Below are 8599 nucleotides of genomic sequence, written 5' to 3'. Positions count from 1 at the left end.
GCACACTGTAGTGGCACAATAGGGCACTGTGATGACCTAGTACATCACTGAATTGACACAATCAAACATCATGGCAGGTCAGTTGGCACTGAAATGGTACAATATGGCATATAAATAGCACAATGGGGCAAGAAAATGACACAATGGGGCATTGTGAAAATCTGATTTGCACTGCATTGGCAGAGCGGGAAACCAAGATGATGCAGCATATCACTGTGGTACCACAATAGGACACCAATTGTAGAGTAGTGCACTGTTGTGGCAGAGTAGGACTGTGTAATGACTAAAGAGAGCACTGCAATGGAATAAATCAGCACTTGGATGGAATAATAGGTCACTACCATGGCAAATCATGGCACTATGATGATACAATGGAGCACTGCAATGTTACAGTGGGATGCTTTGATGGCAGACTAGGACACAGTGAAGGTACAATAGGACACTAGGATGATACAATGGGACAAAGTGATAACACAAAAAGACACTGTGGTGTTCAATAAGTGATTATCACGTCACAATACAACAACAAAGGATACTTCAATGACATAGTAGGCCACTAAAATGACACAATTGATACTATATTGGAAAATATGACACTGTGATATCACAATATGGCAATGTAGTGGCAAAATAGAACACTGTGTTTGTATAATAGGACAATGAAGTCACATAGTAAGGTAGGTGATGGCACAAATGGGCATGGTGATGGCACAATATAGCACTGTGATAACTCAATAGATGGCTCAATAGGATGCTGTAATTACATAATAGAACACATTGATGGCACAGTAGACCCATGAGATGTCACCACAGAACACAATAATGAAACAATCTGGCTCTGGAATGGCTTTCTTGGGTACAAGGATGGCTCAATAAGTCAGAGTGATTGCATAATAGGAAACTGTGATACCACACTAGGGCACTTGCACACAGGGATGACACAATTAGTAAAGAAATGACATAATATGTCACAGAAATGTCACTAGATGACACTGTAAAGACACAATAGGCTACTGTGGGACTCATTAGGGCATAGTGATGGAAAAGTAGTCCACAGTGGTGGAACAATGGGACACAGTGATGACATAATATGGCACAGTAATAGTGAAATAGGTTATAGTAAAGGCACATATAAAACACATCCATGGTACATTTGGACACAGTGGTGGCACACACTACATAGAGATGACATAAGGGGGCATTAATATGACAAATAATAGCACTATGATGGTGCAAAAGATCACAGTAGTGTCATAACAGGCCAATAGGATGATAGACTTAATAGAGCACAATGATGGCATAATAGGATGCAGTGATGGTACAACAGAATACCATAATAGCAAAATAGAACTTTATTATGACAAAACAGGACAAAATTGTAGTTGGAGTTTTCTCTCTGGGTCCCGCCAAGCCCTGGCAGTCCGACAGCCCACTTATAAAATAAGCACACAGACGTTTATATTATTTACAAACTGTATGGCTGTGGCAGGCTTCTTGCTAACTGTTCTTATATCTTAAATTAACCAATTTCTATAAATCTGTACCTTGCCATGTGGCTCGTGACTTCACGGCATCTTCACATGCTGCTTTTCATGGCAGTGGCTTGACTCAGCCTTCCACTTCCCAGAATGCTCCTCTCTCCTTGTCCTGCCTATACTTCCTGCCTGGCCACTGGCCAATCAGTGTTTTATTTGTACAGAACAATATCCACAGCACAAAATGATAGAACAATCCTATAGTGAAGGGACAATAGGGTGTAATAAAGAAATAATAGGACAAAATGATGGGACAATAGGCCACAGTTATGGAATACTAGAATATAGTGATGGTATAATAAGGCACAGCTATGATAAAATAGCACTATAATGACATGAAAGGGAATTGTGATGACTGAGTATGACAGAGTGATGTTTAAAGAGAACATAGTGTGAGCAAAAGAGACCACAAGGGTGGCACGATAGAGCAAAGTATAGAACAATTGGCAAATTGGATGGCACAATCGGCCATTATGATGACTTGTTGGGACACAGTGATGGCATACTGGTGGACTGTGATGACCCATTGAGACATAGTGATGGTAATACCCCATTAGTAAGAAATAATAGAACATCATCATGACACAATTGGTCATTGCAATGTCTCTATAGGGCAAAGGGATAGCATAATAATACTGACTGATGACACATAGTACACAGTCCTAGTACCATGGGCAGCAGTGAAAGCATAAAAAAACCTGTGGTGGCAGAATATGACTCTATGATGCAAAAGTAGGGCACAGTGATGGCACAATAAGATACTGTAATAATAAAGAAAATGCTGTTATGACTCAATAGGGAACATTTAATGCACAATAGGCCACAGTGATGGCAAAATATGGAAGTGCTATGAGTCAATATGGCATAATGATGGCACAATAGGACATAGACTGGGCACAAAGAGTACAATGCAGGCACAATAGGGCACAGTGACAGCACAGTAGAGCACTGCGATGTCACATTAGGACACAGTGACAGCGTAGTTGTCCAACATGATCCTTCAGCATGGAACCACGAAAATTTAATAGGGCACAGTGATGACACAATAGGCCCATTTCATGACACAATAGCACTTAGTTAAAATTTAATAAGGCACTGTTATTGTACAATTGACCAAAGGTATGGCACAACAGCAAACTTGATAACACCACAGGACACTGTGGTGAGACACTGCAATACTCCTCTACACATGTCAGTTCATAACTATAGAGAAGCATGAACAGACCAACAGATGGCATACTATAGCATTCAGAGCAAACATCCACAGGCTGCTGAACCCCAGACAGTCAAGTGGTGAAAATGCATTGATTTTACTTCTAGAAAGTTGAGAGATTTGGACCAATGAGCATCATTACTGATTGTTAGACCGACATTCTCCCATCTTCTTCCTCATCTGTGGCCTAACACTAACTCATAGGACAGGTTCTTTGACATCATCACTGTTATAGCTATAGTAATTTGTATTTGCATTCAATCCCAATAGGTTTCTCTGATTTAAAAGGGTACGGTGATGGCACAATATGCCACAGTGATGGAAAAATAAGCCACAGTGATGGCAAAATAAGATGCAATAAATAAGGAGGGCAGAGTGAAAAGGCACAGTGATGGTACAATGAGACAATGTTGTTATTGTACAACAAGCCAATGTCATGACTCAATAGGGAAAAGTGATGACTTTAATTGGACATAGTGATGATACAATCATGTTGCAGGATAATCTTTTTGTATGATGTAAAGATGTGTCTATGTCTAAGGTACCTTCTGATCAGTTTAAAAAAAGAGCTGAATAGCCAATAGGTAGTCAGGGCAGGGTAATCAGGACTTCCAGGAAGAGAGAGGAACTGGGAGGGGGAATCTAGGAATATGAATTTCACCAGCAGATTAGGAACAAGTTGGACATGCTGTACAGGAAAGGTAAAGAGCCATGTGGCAGTATGCAGATTAAAAAATATTGGGTAAATTAAGTTATAAGAGCTAGTTGAAAAGAAACCTAAGCTGAAGGCCAAGATTTTATAATTAATAGTAAGTCTCCATGCAGTCCTGGCGGTCCTGACAAAAAAAAATACTACTACACAATCATCCATAGTTATAGCACAGCAGTGAATTTGATGATACCAGAGGACACTCTGAGAACAAAATAAGACACACTGATGACACAAGAGAGAATTGCAATAGCACAATAGGTTGCTGTTAATACTCAATAGAACACATTGATGGTATAATAGGCCACAGATAAGGCACAATGTGTCATAGTGTAGCACAACAGGCCATGATGATGGCACAGTAGGGCACAGAGATCGAACAAAGGGGCACAGATTTGAAACCACAGCCGGTGAAGCACAAAACGACACTGTAATGACACAATAGGCAACTGTATAGACTCAATAGGGATTAGTGATGGCACAATAGGCCTCAGTGATGGAACATTAGAAAACAGTGAAGTCACAATAGGGTACAGTGCTGCCCAAATGTGACACTGTTATGATAACATAGGGCATTGTGATAAATCACTATGATAGAGTGATGGTATAGTAGGACATAGAGATTGCAAAATCAGACATAGTGAAAGCATAACATGGTATAATGATGCACACAAACACATTATGAAGACTTAAGGTATCACAGGGATGGCACAATAAGACATAGTGGTGGCACAGTAGGACACTGTGATAAGAGCAGACCAGAGACTCAATATACCACAAAAAATGGTACAATAGTCCACAGTAGAACATTGTAATGACTTAAAAGGGCACATTGATGAAAGAATGGGCCACAATGATGGCAAAATAAGACACTGTGATAAATCCATAGGGTATAGTAAATATTCATAGGGCACAATGATGGGGCAATAGCCCAAAGTTACTGCACAAGAGGCCAATGTCATGACTCAACAGGGCAGAGTAATGACCTAATTGGACACAGTGATGGTATAGTAGTCCACAGTTTTGTCACAAATAGTAAATTAAATGACACCATAGATTACTGTGATGACTAAATAGGGCATAATGATGGCCTAGTTGGACATAGTGATTCACATAAGGCATGTGACATCAAAATACAGCAGTGGTTACACATTAGGGCACTATAAGGGCTCAATATCACACAGTAAGGCACAATAGGATATCATGTTTACTTTATATGGCACAATGATGACACAACAGAGAAGTGTGATGGCAAAATAGGACACTTTATGGTTCAAGAGGCAACTGTGATGACAATATGGCACAGTGATTGTGCTATAAGACACAGTTAAGGCAAAATAGGATGGAGTGATGACAACAGGCCATGGAAAAGAACTATAGAACACTGTAATTACACTTCAGGGCACTGTGATGGTATAATATTACCACTTGATCACAATAACACAGTGAGACCACAATAGGCCACATTGATGTCACAGTCTGAAGCTAGTGGTAGAATAGTAAACTGTGAAGGCAAATAGGCCACAGTGATGACAGTGTAGTGCACAGTGAGTACACAACAGAACATGTAATGGCACAATAGAGCACTTTAATAGCACAGTATAGGATATTATGATGATCTTATGATGGCATAATAAGACACAGTGATGGCAAAATAGGCAACAGTGGTTACACAATGATGACACAGCCAGGCACTATGATGAGTCAATAGGGCACAGTGATGACACATTAGGTGAATGTGATTTCACAATAGAGTCTTGTGATGATATGTTAGAACACATTGGTCATACAATAAAACACAACATTTGCTAAAGATTACTTTGTGGTAGCATGTAAGTAATGATGATGACTCAGTAGGGCATATTTATGGCACAATATGATGTAGTGAGAATAAACAGGCCAGGCTTAGGCCTCAATGGGACACTGTGATGATATGACAGCATGTTATGATGACTCATTGGGCACAACATTGCTAAAATAGGGCACTGTGATGATAATATAGTACATAATTGCAGAATAATAGGCAAATGTGAAGACAAAACAGTACACTGCAATGGTTTAATAGGACACAATGATGCTAGAGTAGGGCACTGTTCTGATGTAATAGGTCACAATGAGGATACAATGGGCCAAAGCGATGGCACAATAGGACACAATGTAGCACAGTAAACCACATGATGGTGCAATAACTTTATGCCACAATTGGACACTGTGATGGCACTGGGAGGACACAATGATGACACAATAAGACACACTGATGACACAAGAGGAACTGTAATGGCACAATAGGTTATTGTTCGATGACTCACATTAATGGCATAATAGGCCACAGATATGGTAAAATACAACCCAACCCAATTATGGCCCAGTGTGCCATAGTGATAACATAATAGGTCATGGGTATGATATAATAGGTCACAGTCATAGCATTGTAGGAAAATGTTATGGTGCAACAAGGCACAGGTGTTGCATAATAGACCAGAGAGATAGCATAATGTGACACTATAATGACACAATGGGCAACTGTCATGACTCATTAGGGAATAATGGTGGTTCAATAGACTTTAGTAATGGAAAACTAGTCCACAGTATTGACTCAAAAAGGTACAGAGATAGCATACCAAGTCACAGTAATGGCACAAAAAGCAAAGTGTTAGCACGATATGGCATACCTTTTGGTTCAATATATCAAAGCAACGACACAGAAGATCACTTCAATGGCAAGAGAACACACTGATGGTACAAAAGAACAAAGTTATAACACAGCAGGACACTGAAATAACACTATAGAATATAGTGATAGCATAGTAGGGTAATATGATGACCCAATATGACACAGTGATGAGACAATATGACACATTAATGGCAAAACAGACTAGTTACAACAGTACTCTGTGATGACATGATGGGATATGGTGATATTCAAGAGTAGCTATAGCTCAATAGTTTAATGTCATGGCAAAATAGGGCACTGTAATGATACAATAGGATACAGTGATGGCACAATAGGAGATACAAATGGTACAAGAGGGCATTCTGATGACACATCATGTCACTGTAATGATTCAGTAAGTTGTAGAGATGGTATAATCAGATACAGTGATGGAAAAATAGGACACTGTGGTGGCTCAATGGAAGAAAATGATGGGATAATACAACAGTGATGGAACACAAGAGCATAGTGATGGCCCAATAGGATGCTGTATTGATGCAACAGGGTGCTGTGATGTCTCAGTAAGATAGTGATGGCATGGTAGGACACAGAGATGGCATAATTAGGCATAGTGTTAGCACATTTACAGTACAACGCACAAAGGGATACTGTGATGCTTTAAGAGGGCATAGAGATGACACAATAGAAAATAGTGATGTCACAACAGAACACGGTGTTAGCAAAGGCCATAGGGATGGCACAATAGGGATGGCTAAGTGATAGCACCATAGGCATATGGGATACTATAATAAGCAATAGTGATGACACATTAGAGCACAGTAATGGAGTAATGGTGAACTCTGAAGACTTACTGGGGCACAGTTATGGAAATAGGACATTAAGGAGAAATAGTAGAACACTGTAGTAACACAATAGGTCACTGTGATGTCTCCATAAGTCATGGTGATGACACATTACTGACTGGTGACACAGTATTATAAAGTCTTAGTACTATGGACCAAAGTGAAGGCATAGAAAGAAACTGTGGTGGCAGAAGAGGACTCTGTGATAACACAAAAGGCCCCAGGGAAGTCAGTAAAAGACACTTTAAGTAGGGCTTTGTGATGACTCAGTTGGGCACAGCTATGGAAAAATGCAGAAGTATTTGACTCAATATGACTAATGGCATAGTAAGCCACAGATGTGGCACATTAGTGCACAGTGATGGCATAATAGGACACAGGTTTGGCACAAAGAGTACAATGGTGAGATAGCAGGACATTATCATGGCACAATAGATATAGTGATGACTTAGTACGGCAAAGTGATGGGCAAAAATTATGGCATAATGGTGAATATGATGACACCAAAGGAAACTAATAACAAAATAGGGTGTTAGCACAATAGGACATAGTGATAGAACAATAAGGCACTGTGATGTCACAATGTGATAGTGATTGTGCATTAGAATAGTTCAAGGGCTCAAGAGGACACAGTGATGGCACAGTAGGATTCAGTAATGAAACAATAAGGCCCAGTGATGGCAATAGAGCATTGAGGAAGAATCAAAAAACATCATAATGACACAAGTGTAACTTTGATGTCTTCATAGGATTCTACAGGGTGCAGGAAAATGTGATGGAATCCAGCTACTATGACAAAAGCTACTACTTGAAAAGGTCAGGACCTTTCCAAAGGTCAAGTCATGGTTTCAGAAGTCTTGGTGATATTTTACTTTTTGTATGTATATTAGCTGGTTCCTACAATGATTTTCTTGTATGCTATGTGTGCTTCCAAGAACTCCTAACAGTGTATTTATCTAAAATACCTATCAAGCACCCAAGGAAGAATGATCTCCTGAACTAAGGTAACACCCTTATGGAAACAATGCCTGTCTCCTAGGTCAGGTTGATAGCTTTATTTCTTGTGCAATTTTAGCTGAGAACCTTCTTTCTTACACAGCCTTATTAAAATTATAGACTCCCAATATTTTTACCTAAGCACTTCTAGAAATGTAGTTTGAGCACATAAATTCCTTTTTTCTGATATATTAACCAATTTTAGCTCTTAGTCAACCTCCTCCTTTACCACTCTCTTTTTGGGTTGTAAAAGAAAGCCTGACACTCACTGCCTGAGGAAAACTCATCTGCCTTTATGATTGTGTAAGAATTTAAGCCTGGTGATCTTGCTGGCCCAGAGGATTGCTATAGCTTGGTTTTATAACTGAATACCTGAGAGATGGTGGAGCTGAGAGTAATAAGGAGACTTAGAGGAGAATTTTAAAGAGAGAACTTGAGAGAGAGATGAAGAGGAGAAAAGAGAACAGAAGAACTAGATGGGTAAGAACTGGAGAAAAAATAACTAGATTGAGGAAGAACTAAATTGAAAGGCTAGAAGACAGAACTAGAGGAACAAGATGGAAAATGAGGAAGAACCAGATGAAGAAGAACAAGATGAGGAAGAAAGAGATGGGAGAATCAATGAGATGG

This window comes from Peromyscus californicus, unplaced genomic scaffold, assembly GCF_007827085.1.
Source record: "Peromyscus californicus insignis strain IS unplaced genomic scaffold, ASM782708v3 Scaffold_14__1_contigs__length_90479793_seg_2, whole genome shotgun sequence".
NCBI classification, from domain to species: domain Eukaryota; kingdom Metazoa; phylum Chordata; class Mammalia; order Rodentia; family Cricetidae; genus Peromyscus; species Peromyscus californicus.
Note: the sequence above shows the minus strand (reverse complement) of the source record.